This window comes from Ambystoma mexicanum, chromosome 5p (genome assembly GCF_040938575.1).
Source record: "Ambystoma mexicanum isolate Mex_15411 chromosome 5p, UKY_AmexF1_1, whole genome shotgun sequence".
In the NCBI taxonomy this organism is placed as follows: Eukaryota; Metazoa; Chordata; class Amphibia; order Caudata; family Ambystomatidae; genus Ambystoma; species Ambystoma mexicanum.
The window spans coordinates 1,341,095,411-1,341,111,974 of record NC_090930.1 but is presented as its reverse complement, the minus strand read 5'-3'; the positions used below and the strand labels follow the sequence as shown (position 1 = coordinate 1,341,111,974).

The following is a 16,564-nucleotide window of genomic DNA, read 5'->3' as shown; positions in this document are numbered from 1 at the left end:
TATTTCATGATACCAGCTATTCTTGTTTGCTCCACAAACCCTCGTACTCATTTCACAAAACCCACCCTTCCGAGATCACCACCAACCCTAATACGAGGGTTATAATTCCATGTAACACCTCTTTCCATTCTGACCCTGTAGGATATCTGGAAACTCTACCACCCTCTTTTTCCAACCCAAACACTTCTCGATATTGTGACAGACAACAGACTAATCATTGAGCTGTTTACCTGACCTGTCCCGACACAATGGTCAGGCAAAGTCAGGCGATTAATCAGTCACACACACCTGACGGCCCTTCCTTTTCCCCACAGCGATAAAAGGTGGAGCAAGAGAGCAAAGTACGAGTTAGGCAGACCTCACAACAAGACAGCTATCCAGACTTGGCAGTTCAAGAATAGGAGAAAGGCGGCAAATATGGAGAGGCTGACGAGGAGAGACACAACCTTACCCTTTTTGACAAAACCCTGTGAACCCTCCGCTGAAAGAAACGTAAGACCGAGGACAATAGCAGAAGTGTGCTGCAGCAGATGTCAAAGGTACGCAGAGCGTATCGACTCCGATAAAGCAGAGCGAGGGAGACTCCTGCTTCCATGGTACCGGCCTTGACTCCAGTGAAGAGGAACGCCAAGCGGTTCATCACAGCCGGTGAGTTGAGGGGTCAGCTGATAAGAACCAGGATGTGGTGAATAAAAGTCGGAAAGTGGCAAAGTGAAAGAGGTTTAAAAGAACTGCAACATTGTGAAGGGGTGACCAGCTGCATAAGGGGAGGAGTACCACATGGGTGCTGCTCCGAGAAACCCTGGTCAATCCCCGAAACTACAGATACCAGAAGGCCGTTGGAGAGCAGCAAGATAGGTCAAAGTGGTCATATGGGAGGTCAAGCAAAATCCCTCTTCAGTCGAAAGCCTATAACGGAAGAGAAGGGAATCCTTTGAACATTGAAAGGATAAGTGAATATGAAGTTGGCAAGAGTGAACCTGGAAGAGGGATGCTGATGAGAAGGTGGCAAGTATAAAGACTCAAGAAACAGTGTGTTGACAAGAGTGAACCCGTCCGCGGGATGTCCACTGAAACTGTTTAAAAAGACATTAAGAGTTGTGAAGGAAGGAAAAGCCATAGTGAACCCGGTGGAAGGAGGCTGGAAGCAAGAGAAACAAAGAGGGTTCTGCTGCCGGAAGAGGGGGATCCAGGGGTGAATCCATCACACGAGAAAAGCCATAGTGAACCCGGTGGAGGGAGGCTGAAATCAGAAAGGGGGTCTACTCCCAGAAGAGGGGAACCAGGGGTGAATCCATCACCCAAGAAATATGTAAAACAGAATGTTGTGTTTGTTAGTTAGTTCTTTTATGGATAAACCTACCAGGCCCTCTGGACCAGGAAAACACAACCACTGAAGGCCTTCATATAGAAAGAAACTGTTTTAGGATCCAAGCCCAGAAGAGGGAGATCCAAAGGGTGTGAAGCAACCACCCAATACTACGAGGAACAAGGGTCAGTGCCTGGACGAGAGGGACCAAGGGGTGAAGAACCCTGAACCTATGTAAAACCAGGAAACAAACTTTAATTTTGTTGAAGGAACTTTTGTTATTTGAACACATCAGGCCCTCAAAGGCAAGAGACTTCCAAGGGAAACGAGACGGGGCCATCGAGGCTCCTGATAAACTGGAACAGAACTGTCGACTCGTTCTGGGGAAGCTTGAGCATATGCTGTGCTCCATAATCCCATTTTACCCAGTGCTTACGTGGGGAAGGGAGACCCAAGCTACCGCATCCTGACATATTATTTGTGAACACTCCTTTCTTTTTTTGAAAACTATACCACACCCTTTTTGTATTAGTTATAAGGCTTGGAAATCGGTTTCTTAGTATAGGCCCTTTTTATTTGCTAGTCGACGCTTGCTCCCATCTTAGATTTAGGTTTAGTTTAGGCATTTTTCCACCCTCCATTCATTGTTCAATAAATACCCTTGAACTGTGATCACTTGTGTCTGTCTTTACTGTTGCACCATGAGTTCCTTACACTACTTAAAATTGTAACAACTCCTTATCTGCAGCTTCTCCTGCAGGCAACCAAGAGGCATTAAGGAAATGGCAAACTCTGCCACAGGGCTAGCTGTGCTTGGAGCGCTCGCTGTGGCATCTGGCAGGGACCTCATACTGTATTTTAATAGCAGAGGGTCCAGGTACCGATTCCTTGCACTTGCACACCTGGAACACAGGAATGAAAAGTGGAGGTGTTTCAAGGGCCACCCCACAGGCTCATTCTCACCCAGACGAGCCCAGACCGATACATCTTCAAACTTCAAACCCCAGGTAATGAGTCCCAATGTTGAACTTTGTTTACTGGGATCTTCTGTTCGGAAGAAACATTGAGTTCACCAGATACACCTCACGGGAGAGAGCTTGCCTGGTGTTGCAGCATGTTCTCTCTCTCTGTTCCCAGGACCTCTTGCCACTCTGAAGGAAATCGCCTCTCCCTCTCCGCCGATATCCTGCCATAAAACACCAAAATACATGATCTATGAGTTCCCTAAAAGGCGCACGAGGCAGTTTTGCCCAAAACGCAATTAGCTGGCATATGGTGACCTGGTGTCCTCCCGAAGCACAGACAAGCCCACTGGTGTCTGGCGCGCTTTTTGCCTGACAGGTGATCTCCCGGGCAGCCCATTCGCTGACGCAGGCCTTGCTGCACACGGCGCCCGGCCATCATAACTCTCTGCAGACGACCATCGGTTGGCATTCTCATCTGCTGCCTCGGAATAATCATTCGTCATTGCCAGCAGGCTCGGCCTGAGCCACTCAGCCTTGCTTGGGAGAACAGCTGCGCGGGAGCAGCACCTCTTCCTAGCGTCGAGCGCGTGGAGGTGTTCATTTCGCATTGCACAAGGAAGACCTCGCGCACGCTACCCAAGTTAATACAGTGCATCTCGCACCTCGTTATCGCCTTTACTCGCAGTGCCATATGTACCCGCCTCGCAACCACATTTTTAGGTTTTTAATTTGTAAAATGAAAGACCGTTTTGGTTCACTCACGTGACTGGCAATTTAAACCCGTTTCATTCAGACGGTGGATGTCTGAGTGAGGTAGGGGTCAAGTACTAAAAAAAAGTGGGGGGACACATTAACATACCAATTAAACGTGGTGTCACCAGAAATTAGCATATCAAGGTGCCCAATGAAAAAAGTGAGGGGACTTCTGAAAAAAGTGGGGCCTCGACTTGAGCCCTGACTGGGGTGTCGGAATCCCATCCCAGCTACCTCGGACACACCCGCACGTCTCCTGTAACCCCCTTGGTGCTATGTTCAGCAATCCGTTGTTTCCAAGCTAGGTTCAGACCTTGTAAATCCCATACATCCACCAGAAGGAGTAAACACCTGTGCAACGGGAATCAACCAATGTTATTCATCTATTTATTTGGCAGCAACACGCACAGCATGGAACCCGCTTTAGAGCGCCAACTGGCTGACTTGGGGGTTCAGTGCATCTGTCTCAAGTTAGTTCCTCAAATGTGCTAGGCTTGTGGCAGGACCCTCATTTTGTTTGGATTTATTATTTTACCCCCTTAAGCTCCCTGTGTATACACACTCGACATAAATTGGGTTGTTAGCAGGGCTCAAGTCGAGGGCACACGTGGGGGGACAAAGTCCCCCGACTTTTTTCAGAGGGTGGACTCAGACTCAGTGCCCCCTAAATAAAATGGGAAACACTGAATGTCCTCTTTGAATTTATGAATTAAAGCCAACCTCAGGGATCGAAAAGTAATTGTCAAGTTTGCAGGCCTGACACTTCACCACTGCGCTATATAGCCTGAAGAAAAATAACAAACAACTAAAGGTGAAATGTCCCATTTTGGTACTGCAAATCCTAGGGAAAACATCTTTATTGGTTCTTGGAGTTTAAAGCATGCACACCTTTTAAGGTTTTCAGAATTACTATTAGAAGAAAATATCCTCTCTTGGTTTTGTGTGTGTGTTGATTTTATGAAAGGCAAATGCCATTTGTCCTGTTCGATTTGGGTGGTTATGCAAAGCCAATTTAATGAAATGTTCACACTTCACCTTGATATGCTAATTTCTGGGGATGTCACATCCCAATGCGTTTCTTGATGAGTCCCCCCACTTCAATTTTTAGGACTTGAACCCTGGTTGTTCGGGCTGGGTTTAGGGTTTGGTTTGTTTTGTTTTTTTTTTTGCTCTGGGGCACACCTAGATTTGACTGTTTAGAAAGGGTTCCAGCGCTGCGAATGAAAAGTATTCCATCTGCACCAGGCAGCAACTCAACTCTTGGGCGCAGGAGTGAGCGGGGATTACAATTATTTCCCGCTTAAGTGCATTCGAATGCCTCTATTTTGCCAGCAGCGGCAACCCTTCACATTGACTGTAAAGTTTCAGGGCGCCATCAGAAACTGAAAGAGACTGTAAAATGCAGCGGGCAGAGAGGCCCGGCTTTGGCGTTTTACAGCGAGCTGCTCTTTTATCTCCCAGAGCCGCGCAGAAAGATGGATGCAGAGCTCCATATACGCCTCCAGGTATGTCTCTGCTCGGAGTAGACGCGCACACGTTTTACTTGACTGCTGCAAATTGGGATAAATAAACTTTACTTTCCAGTGCCTGAACATGGCTTCATCTTTCATATTTGCCTATTCCTGACGCAGCGATGCTGTCTGCAATGTGCAGCGATAAATCCAGCAGACATGATACAAATGTGGCCCGGGAATTTACCTAACCAAGCAGGGGAACTGACATTTGCATAATGAATGCCCTGTCTTCAGTGTACAAAAATGAGAATGACTTCAAGCGAAGTCTGAGTGGCAGAACAGCATGCAGGCATTTGTGCATGAAGCTGGGGGGTGGGTGGGGGTTATTTTATTTCTGCTCAAAGCTCATTCTCGGCACATTTTTCTAAACCCAGGAATCTACTGTCCTCCTCACTGTGAACATTTTCTTTGTATACAATACTGCACTTCATTTGAAGGGTGTTTTGCTGCAACTCGTTAATACTTAAAGTAATACCAGGGTACTGGCGACTTTGCAGTGGGAGGATTAATTGAGACATACTGCTCCAAAACCACAGTTTTGCGTTTTAATGGAAGCAACTAGATTCCTGTCTTTGTTTTGGCTAATGTTTCATCCTGGGAAACGTGTCTTTGTAGGTTAGTTTATTTATTTATTTATGTACAGGATGAACAATGCTTTTTTGATCACAAAAGAACGTACAATAGATAAGAAATCAGATTTGATGGGAAGCAGTGAGCTTCTTACAATGGAGTGACTTTGAGGGACATTCTGACCAGGTTGTGGAGGGGACTAAATGGAACAGTCACCATGGACAATATGTCATGTTAAACGTTTTTATTGCCACCTGCGAGGCCTCTTGGCTCTGGCGAATCTGTAATGCAAGGAGGGCGGGTACTAGGTATGAGGAGAAAAGAGCAAGAGAGCTGTGATGTGCTGTTGGCAGCTTCAGTCCGGTTACACTGAGCACAGGATTTATTTTCGGTTGGTGGCCGCCATGTGTCGTTGGGCGAGATTATGTCTGGTTTGTTTCATTCTGGTGTTGTGAAGTATGCACGGTTTGTGGTGCTGTAGAGGTAAGGTTGTGTTTAGTTCAGAGTTTGAGGGATGTATGCAGAAGGGTGCGTTTTTAGTACGGTTTGTTAGTGGCAGTACATTTCGTACTCCCGCTGTTCTGACTATACGCGATCCATATCCCTTCCGCCGTAGATCATATTATAGTGTAGCAATTACTGCCCCCACGAGACCCTCTTGGGGTAGTGTGTTCCCTGTACCCCATGATCAGTCCGTGGGTTGCCTGGTTTCTGTGTCCAGCCCTATACCTTTGTTTGACGGGTTTCACGCCCTGGGTGGTCCCATTAAGTGGGACACATCTCTCTTCCCAATACTTAAGTTGACATACAATAAGGACAATGAACGTTTGACATTTTTAAGTGCAGGTAGGCAGTACAGCTAGCTGTGCTCGGGATGTGACCATGATGGGTGACATGCTAGTGTGGTGGCAGAGGAAGTGAGGAACAGAGGCAGGTTAGAGGAGAGGGAAAATGTTAGCTAGTATATAGACGAAAGGTAGGTTACGAAAGTAACTCGGAGGCGAGGAGGGCGAGGAGGTAGGCTTTTTGTTTGATTTTGAACAAATCTTTGTGGACTGTTTCTCGGATGTCTGGGGGAAGAGAATTCTATGCAAGTGGAGCAAGAAGCGAGAGGGGGCAGAAGCGAGAGGAAGCACAGCAAGGGCGAGGAGCCACACCGGTAGTCGCAATACGTTGTTAGCAAGCAATAGGTCTCGCAAAACAATTGTAATGTATAGTACTCAATAAGGTGTTTAGCACTTTGCTTTTGTTCCTAAGGAAAAACGGCACAAAGATGATTTTGAGAAATGTGTGTTCTCTCTCGCTACAGTTTGGCATTAGAAAAAAAACTTCTTTTTAATACCAAATTCATTGTACACTTTGTGACAGACCATGTTTGGATCTGTCTAGAGAAAACTTCATCCCTCCCCCACAGGTCTAAAAGATCCATATAAGAAAGAGACTGACACTGGTGCCAATCACCTGCTCCTTGAAGCATTACAGTGGTGGCGTTTTGTAGGAGTGAGTGGAGTTTTCTATGTTTGGTAGTTATTTGTGAGTGAAGTTTTTTAAAAGCCTGTTTTCTTTCCCTGCTGCTTGGTGCATTGATGTTTTTTTTCACGTTTGTGCAGTATAATTTATTTTAAAGTTGTTAATATAGCACTTTTGTCTAAAGTGCCTTAGATACGATACGATAGCGTGGAACCATTCAAACAAACACCACAATGTAAAGCCTAACTTGAAAAGCCAAATCATCAAAAACATTTTTGAACTGGGGGCTTTAAAAGAATTAAAATAATCAAGCAATTATATCACTGGTCAGGAAAAAACAAATATGAATAAAAAAAAACCTATGCTCCCAAAAGATCTTTACATACATTTTTAAGTAGTAAAATAGTAAGAGAGGAATGAAGGTTAATAGGTAACTAATGCCAAAGTTTAGCAGACCGAAGCTGGAAAGAACTAAATCGAGAAGCCGCACAAGGGGGATGATGAGTAGAAAGAAGACACAGAGAAAGTAAATGAAGAGAACCGGTAGGTTGACAAAGAGAAATAAAGTTGCAAAGATGCTAGCGACAAGTGCATGGATTCACTTGAAAAGTATACTTAAACAATGGAACTTCCACCTATCAGGAATAGAAAGCCAGAGAGCTGGAGTAAGGGCGCGAAACACAAACCTTATGAATATTATAAAGTTGATGCGGACAAGGATGGAAAACATTGAAAATGTGATCTAGACATGGAATCAAAGAGAAAAACAAAGTTACAAGCAAGATTAGAAATAGATAAGGATAGAGGTGGAAATGAAAATGAGACCGGAAGAGAAAGAGAAATAGAAGCAGGCAAAAAAGCCGAAATTCTGTTTTTAGGGTTAAAACACAATACATGAAATTCACCCAGGAGTCCACGGCAGATGAAAAACATATGGTTACTAATGAAGACCTTAAAATGAAGGAGAAAAATGAAAATATGTCTGAGTATCATCACCATAGAAATTAGCATTAAATCCAAACTGCAAAAAAGAAATATAAGTGAAAATTGCATGTTGTGTGTAAAAAGGGGGCCAAGATCCAATCCTTGGAGGACCGCAAATAGGAGTGAACAATTAGATGAATACTGAACTTTCCAAAACACAGAAAATGACCAATTGTCAAAATAAGAAGAAAATCAACAAAGCACAGAATCAGAAAGCCAGAGAGAAGAAAGAGTTTGTAACAGAGTGGCACGGCCGAAAGTATCACAGGCTGCACTCAAATTTAATGATCAACAGTATAGTTTAGAGTTTATACTGAAGAGTACGCAGGATGGAACTAGAGACCGCTAAGAGAACTCTCTCTGTAGAATGACCAGGACAAAAGCCTGATTGAAAAGGAGAAAAAAAGACAATGGGACGGATAGACAGAGGCATTCTATAACGGTGCAATCCCATTGGAAACCGCTCTGTGAATCAGGCCCCAGGTGCATTAAGAGAAGAAAGTTGGAAGTGAAGAAGTCTTTCCAATAGCGTAGAACAGTATGGCAGGATTTCAGATGATTTCAGATGATAGTTTGAAGGATCTGAGTTCAAAATAGGTTTCCTTAAGGGGAAGAACTACAGCAGAGCAATGCCAGATTGAAGAGATGCATTAAAAAGATGAGCCAAACGAGAAGAGAAAGATTTAATGAAGGAAGGCCATAGAGGATCAGAAGAAGCAGCATTTTTGATTTGACTGAGTGATCTCGTGAACAATATCGGACTCTGAAACCAATGAAAAACAAGACAAAGAATAATTATTGGATTAACTTGGAGAAGTATTAACATGATTAATAGAAATTGTTATTTGTTATTTCCATACATCCTTCCATGGTCCAGAGGAAAAAGAAAATCTACATGTATGATTCCAGATCTGTTGACCTTTGCCTATGCTTGTTTCACATTAGCAAAGCAAATATGCAGTGGATTGAGTCGAGTTGAAAGGAGCACCCTCCTTGCCCTCTGGTATAGGGTTTGTAGGTGGGCTCACCCAGGATAAAATCACTATAATTATGGGATCTGTTTTTATAAAAACATGGAGTAGTGTTGTATGAAGCGTACCACAAAAAGATCTGCCATTTAGAATCAGATTACAGAAGCATTGTTGTCCGTGCCAAATATTTGGCAACGATTTGTGCCGTTCACTGCTTTTGTTGTGCACACACTACAGTTTGTATAGTTAATTGCATAAAAGCTATGTCATTGCAGGGTCTGGCTCAAGGTGACTCGAATGAATTGGGTCTACTTTGCAGCAAAACAAATTAGATTGTGTACTAAGTGCTACAATCGCAAATTCAAAGGTAACAGCATTAGCAACAGCAAAGACCAGAAACACAAATGATGAGCTCAGCAAACTCTCAAACTACGCCATTATGCTTCCCCATCTACAAAATGGAACAACAGCTGCCAAACACGTATCATGCACAAACTGAGAGTGGTCAAGCATAGCTATATTTGGCGTATGGTGCCTTCTTTGAAATCCTTCCAAATTGTTGCCAACTAAAAATTTTGCAAAAGCCAAAAACGCAAATGTTATCCATTACTTGGATTTACAATTCTGCCGCAGTATAATCTGACAGGAGTCCTGAACACTACAACCACCTGCAGTATTTGCAATTAATCAGGGTATTTAGTATGTATAAACAGGTGAATAGCTGGCAGCTTTAAATGGACACAACATTCACAACAATGGGCCTCATTAGGACCCTGGCGGAGAGGGTATTACGCCAGCGTAGTGCATGGCGTACCTCTCCGCCATACTACGAGTTCCCGTAGCGCCATGGCGGCCTTTTCCGCCTGGTTTTACCAGGCGGAGAAAACCATGGCGCTACGGGACCTCGTTGTTAATTACGCCACCGTATTTTACGGTGGCGTAATTAACTCCTTCCCCACTCCCATTATACCCTATGGGGCAAAAATGGGAATGGGGAAGGGCAGAATGGGGATTGGGGATTTACCGCTCCGCCGAGGTCGGAATGGGGCGGTAAATCCGCCAACCCCCATGGCGCTATCGGCGGCTTTCCGCCATGCTTCGCGGTGCATTTAGCACCGCGAAGTCCGCCTGGGTCGTAATGAGGCCCATTTGTTTTCAATGCGACTTTCCCATGTCAGGCCCAAAGTGTTTGGACTTGCAAACTCCTCCCGCTTTTTAATCTAGGACTGCAAGGAAAAAATACTACCCACGCAGTGGAGCAAATTCACTAAAATCATAGGGATATTGGAAGTGAAACGCACAGCCCTCTGTTTGCCCAATAACACCATAGGAAGTAGCATTGACAAGATCTTATTTGAGATGTTTGGCCAGTGTATGTTTTATGCAGGCTTTTTCATACCTTGCTTATTTCTCAACTTAAAAAAAACCTATTTCCACCATCAAAAGCATGCTAGGTTGGTAATAGGGATTTTATTTATTTATTTATTGGGTATTTATAATGCGCCTATACCCCTGACCCGGTAATGCCCACTCATCTCAGGATGTATTACTTAATTAGTACCTGTGGCACTGCATTACAATCTCCCCATTGGCTGATGGTTTACCTGTTGGTATTGTTTCCATGTTTCCCTCGTTCCTATGACATCACTGGTTGCTCCCTCACTATGCTCTGCTGCTGATGCTTCCTCTATGCGCCTCGCCTGACCCCCAAGGCCTCCACACATATTTTTGCGTCACGCCACCACCATCCAAAGGCCTGTCCTAACTCTCAGCTAATGTATGTTGTCCGCAACATCTGTGGCCTCTCTCTGCACCCACCTACCATCATCCCAGCAAGTTGGTTCTTCATCAGTCTTTTCTTTCATTTGGCAGCAGATCACTCGCTGAATTCCTAAACAGTGCACAGTACCCCGCCCCTCCAAATGTGTACCCCTGTACTTCTTAGCTACATCTACATTGCCACAGCCACATGTTACTAAAAGTTATAACACCATTTAGAGGGGCTTACCTGGCCAGTTACTGCACCAGGAGCCTGATTAAAGGCCCTCACTTATATTGAGCCTTTAACTTGGTCCCTGGGACATTACCGGCTGGTAAAGCCTGCTATTAAGTGATTTATTTCTTAAGCATCAACTTGCCATCCGGTAGCTGTGTCAGAAGTCTTTGAGAGATGAGAATTTAGAAATATAGAATGTGATAAGTTCAACAAATATGAGTATTCACAATAAACAATGTGCATAGATCAGGGGGTCTGCAACCGTTTTGGACTACGACTCATATGATTCCTCACCATTCACTATGCTTGCTTGGTCTAATGCAAGTTGTAGTCTAAAACATCTTGAGAGTCAAAGGTTGCAGACCCCTGGCATAGATAATCAGAAAGCATGAGTGGGGGTTTCAATGGCAGCATGTGTCTTGTAGGTGGTGTCCAGAAATGCTCTTCCTTTTCTGCCTAACGTCCCCACCCTTTTCGCACTCTCTTCTCCTTCCAATTATTTTCCTTCCCTCCTCCTTTTTCCTTTCCCTGCCCTTCTTTACCCTCCCTTTCCCTCAAGCCCGTTTTCTCATTTCCTTTTTTCCCCTTCCATGCCTTTCTTTTTCTTTGCTTCCATTCTTATGCTGAGGCATGTTTTGAGATCTGGATGGAGAGAGATGTTTCAGTGATCTGGGACATATCATGTATGACTTAGGGATGCCGTCTGATTCTACTATCCTGCAGCAGTACAAACGTCTGTTAGACAAAGAAGCAGTCAGATCATGTACATGTAATGGATAATTGCAAACCACCTTTACACCCAAAAACCCCGATTCATGGAAATGTGCAAAGTGTATTTGTGCAGTGCAAAGTCACCTTGTACTGCCTTCGCACTGCAAAAATACACTTTGCACAGTTACATGATTCAGGGTTTGTGTTGGCAGTGCAAAGTCACTTTTCAGCAGTGCAAAGTCACTTTGAACCGTGCAAAAAAGAGTCGGGCCCTCACTATCCAGGGACAGATACATTTTACAGTGTTAATGTATTTTTTCAACATTTGCATACATTTGTTCCAGTATGTCATTTAATGTTGAAATAGCAATGTAATAAATTTTTTTTTGAATATTTTGCAGATGTCTAATGCAAAGGATGCTACGGTTTCGTGTGGGCGCCGCAAGAGATAGAAATTGACCAGGTAAGATGGCTCATCTTTTCTCGTGGGAATTCTACATCGTAAGTACATTCATGGACTCATTTACGTTATATGTTGGATTTTGGAACTCAAGAGTGTGGAACAACTTTGCATTAGTAACAGAGCAGAAACATAGCTAACGCTTTACCAATGTACCCGTCTTTCATTACAGTTTCCCCATCCCAATGACTTTGCCAGGGAAGTCATCACTAAATGTTATAGGGCCTCATTACGACCCTGGCGGAGTGGGTTTACGCCAGCGGTATTCGCGGCGGACCCGTCCGCCCTACTACGAGTTCCCGTAGCGCCATGGAGCGTTTTCCGCCTGGTTTTTCCGGGCGGAGAAATCCATGGCGCTACGGGACCTTGTTGTTAATTACGCCACCGTATTTTACGGTGGCGTAATTAACGCCTTCCCCACTCCCATTATACCCTATGGGGCAAAAATGGGAATGGGGAAGGGTAAAATGGGGAATGGGGATTTACCGCCCCGCCAAGGTCGGAATGGGGCGGAAAATCCGCCAACCCCCATGGCGCTATCGGCAGCTTTCCGCCGTGCTCCATGGAGCATTTTGCACCACGATTTCCGCCAGGGTCGTAATGAGGGCCATAGTGTTTTTCAATGTATATACTCCATTGTTCGATGCACGCATGTCTAGCAGTTCATGTGGTGTGCGGCCTCTGTAATATAAGCATATATTCACATGTCCATTTTGTTACCTTTGAAGGAGCCTTCTTGAGCAATATCATGGATTCACACAATCACCCAAAATGTGGATGTTTTGACGTCACTCAAACCTTTAGAAATTCCCCAGAGATTTGTCTAGGGAAGTCCAACATCACTTTGGGATAAAGAAATTAAGGCACAGCAAGGAAAGGCTGGATGTTGCTGCACCCCCCAACCCACCTAACGCCCCGCAAGACTCTATACTATGCCCCACTACTGGGGCCTGGCAGCTCCTACAGGGCAGAGAGACATGTTCGACATGTTCATGTTTTCCTATTTCCAGAGCTTTTGCACCGGGAATAGAAAAACTATGTTCAGCTTTTGATGGGGTGCTGGGAGGTCATGGGGAGCAGTGAGGATTTGGAGAGTATATATAGAAGTGCATTTGTGTGGTGCAGGGGGGCTGGTGTGTGGCCCAAAAATGACTCATGGATATTTGCACATCGCCAAACATTTAGGCTGGGAACCCCTTAAAAGATTGCTGGTCAGTTTGGGAATGCTCACCTTGCCCATGAGAATGTTATCAGTCTTTCACGCTGCAATTTTACAAAGTATACAAAATGCACAATTTCGAAAATATACAAGGAAGTTTTTTGCACTACACTCTGCAGCAGACACCTTGTGGTACTGGTCTGCACAGAAAGCTCAAAATGTTTACCTATTATTGTGGTTTGTATGGTGGCTTGACAAATTGTGGGGGTCAACCGTTGTAAACGGAAGACATAACAAATGCACACTTTTTTGCTGAATGGAGTAACAGCCAAACCATATAAATCGACTTAACGTTTTAGTATTTTCAACACAGTGTTTTGTGTGTATTTATTCCTTCCTTATTGGAATTTATACAATCAAATTTAAATCAATCACTTTACATAAAAATATACCACAGTTTGTAGTATGCATAATTCTCAATAGTCACATATTCAACATAACATTTTCAACGTAAACAAAATACTTCTTAAGTTTCTCATAGATCCGTCCATGTAGGCAATTTTATATTCAAATTGTGCTGATATCCTTTATCTGTTGTTCCAATTAATGCTCATAAATTGAGCCTCTAGGGTTTTAACCTAGGTCTTCCACTACGCGTTTCGGGCTATTTGTCTGCCCTTCTTCAGGTGGTGATATCAGTACTTCCCTGTCTTTCTCTACAAAGTAAATATATATCAAATACTCGATTAATTTCTCATTCCTTCTTAATTCAATTATACACATTTCCAGGCTCTTAGCACAGTACTAGCCTGGGTAGAGTCAACCAAAGTTGCGGCATCAGCTTGCACGCTTCTGTGTTATAGCCACATATTTCTTTGTGTGTCTGTTACACTTTCTATGGCGTTTAGAACTGTCAAGAACAAGATACTATTTCAATAATCTATTGTTTTGTTACTTACATTCATAAAAGTATACATAACTTGCAGATTTAATTTGATCACGAGTGGGACCAGTCGCTAAAAAAAGCGCTGGGCCCCACTCTGTGATCAAAAGTCAGAAAAATGACTTTGTTTTTGTTATTACACTTACCCAGCGGCGTAGTCAAAATTAACTCTGATTTACAGACCTGTTCTCCGTATGGTTACGTGCCAAGTGCCTGCCTGTAGAGCCAAGTTCTCCGTGTTGTTAAATTCCGAGTGACACTGTAAGAAAATGCAGTGAAGGTCACTCTCTAACAAGGTGTTATTTATCATTATATACTTAGCCAGTTATCTTTTAAGAGCTATATTGGTTCTTAACTGCATGCCGCCCTCATGGAATTTAGTGAATGTTCCACGTTCGGCTCTGTTGAATGCACCGCGTACCGTTGCTGGCTGCTGATCTAAAGGGAAGCTGCTGAGCGGTGCAACGTCTATTCGATATTTCACTCGCGACGCCGTCGCTAGAGGAAAGTATGTGTGTTTTATTCTAATTGTACTAACTACTAATGATAACAAGCACAGTCTTATTTGTAATAATTCTTTACCTTATCGGATGTCCGATCCCTTCAGTAGCTTCTGATTAGCGTGTTCACTCTGCCTCCTGGGTCCTGCATCGGGGCTTTGCGAAGCAACGGTGCTGAGATAGTCTGTCTGTTATATTGCCTGTAGCAGTTAGTAACTCGTCTTTCCTGACCGCCATGTTGGGTGTGTGTTTATTCTACTGTGTGCTATGTTCAACGTTCTTACAAAGTGGATAATCTAGATCCAATTAGTGATTTCATATTTCAGACACGTTATAAGTGAGTCATCGTGATGAGATTTATGTCATCCTAAATCACAGACAATTAAAGATACGGCAGTTTATAAATCAATGAAACAATATTTCTTTTGCGTTCTCTACTTAGGCACAGCATTCAACTGATAGTCATCACAGTACGTGATTGAAAGTTCAACATTCTCATATGATAATCCCATATTTCTACAACATTTTTCCACAGAAGAAATCACAATTGTTTTAAATATTTTACCACTTATAATTTATGTCGCTTGGACATTCAAAATCAAGTTTTTTTCCATGTATTAAGATTCGAGTATTGTCAATATGAGCCATTTCGACCATAGTCCATATTTACCTACATAAAATATGGTGCATTGATTCTTTTGCAATGTTTCATGCGGGTGGATAGTTGCTGCTCAAGAAATTCTCGTGCATGTCAGTTCTATTTATTTTAGGAGCAGTTTGTTTTTAACCCTGTGAGTTTTATGATATTTCAAGACAGTTATTGGCAGATAAAAAATCTGCCTATTCTTAATTTACAGAAAACAGTTTAGGTTCCATTCCATGTTCATGCCCCTCGGATACATACTGTCCAGTTTCTCTATCCAGTAAATCTTCCTTTGTTGTATCATTTTGTTCAAATTACCTCCTCTCCGTGGTAGTATCACATGTTCAAGTATCACAAACTTGATTTGCGCAATCGTATGTTTCTCTTTCGAAAAATGTTGGGCCACTGGTGATTTCTCTGATTGCTGTCTTATATTTGATTTGTGCTCACACCATCGTGTTTTTGCTTTCCGTCCTGTTAATCCCACGTAGTAGAGCCCACAAGGACATTTGATTCCATATATCACATTTGTAGTGTCTCACACGTTGAGGTGTGTGACAGTTGAATTTTATTTCCATTGCGTGGGTGATTGATTTCATTTCCTTTGATTAGGCTATTGCAGCAAATTGCAGTTATTACAGGAAATAGTACCCTTGTGTGTTATGGTGTTTTTCCTCTTATGTTCAATGTCAGATTTCATTAGTTGATCTCGAATCGATGGGCTCTTGGCATATGCAAACAGTGGTGGGTTGGGAAATAGAGCTGATAGTGTTGGATCCAGTTCAAGTAATTTCCAATTTTTCTTAATTATTCTTCTGATCATGTTACTTTCTTGTGAATATGTCATCACATAAACTAATTTGGCTGCAGTGTTCTTTACTTTCGGTTTCATTGCTTCTGACCTTGGAATTCCCTTAACTTTAGCAGACTGTTTGGATACTGAATCTGGGCTGTCACCTCTCTCCAGAAATTTCTTGGTAAGATCTCTCGCTTTGATGTCATATTCTTCCTCCTTCGATATGATCCTTCTATATCTCAGAAATTGACTTAAAGGAATGCTTTCTACTGTCTTTTTCGGATGAAAGCTTGATGCAAGTAGTAAACTGTTTCTGTCCATTGTTTTTGTGAAATTTGTTGTCTCTAGTTTGTTAGAGTTTAGAATAGACCATTATGTGCAGAAATTTGATTGATGTTTTACTCAATTTGTGTGTGAATTTAATTCTGGGCGTGATCGTGTTCATGAATGCAAAGAAGTCTTTTAGCTCTTCCTCTGTTCTGATCCAAATTCCAAAGAGGTTGTCTATAAATGGTACCAAACATTTCAATTTGTTCTTCCATCTTGGGTTCTGTAGGACATATGTTTCTTCCAAATATGTCATATAAGTGTTAGCATAACTGGGGGCCATGGCGGCACCCATAGAGGTCCCTGAGAGCTGGATAAAGTATCAATCCTCAAACATGAAGTAGTTGTTGTTCAATATTATTGTTAACAATTTCAATATGAGCAAACAATCGCTTCTGACAACTTCTTTTGTGTTAAGTAAGAGCAATTCCATGGCTTTGAGTTCTGCTTGATAGTTGATGTTGGTGTAAAGACTTGTCACATCCATTGTGAA

General features: G+C 43.0%; 1 protein-coding gene across 2 annotated transcripts in view; it reads left to right on the top strand.

The window, feature by feature from the left end:
- SEMA5A (semaphorin 5A) overlaps window positions 1-16,564 on the top strand; it is a 2,281,219-nt gene that overhangs the window by 394,010 nt on the left and 1,870,645 nt on the right. For both annotated transcript variants that reach the window (XM_069613729.1, XM_069613730.1), the window contains exon 2: window positions 11,645-11,706. The gene's annotated coding sequence lies outside the window, so the exon portion shown is untranslated. The remainder of the gene's footprint in view (window positions 1-11,644; window positions 11,707-16,564) is intronic.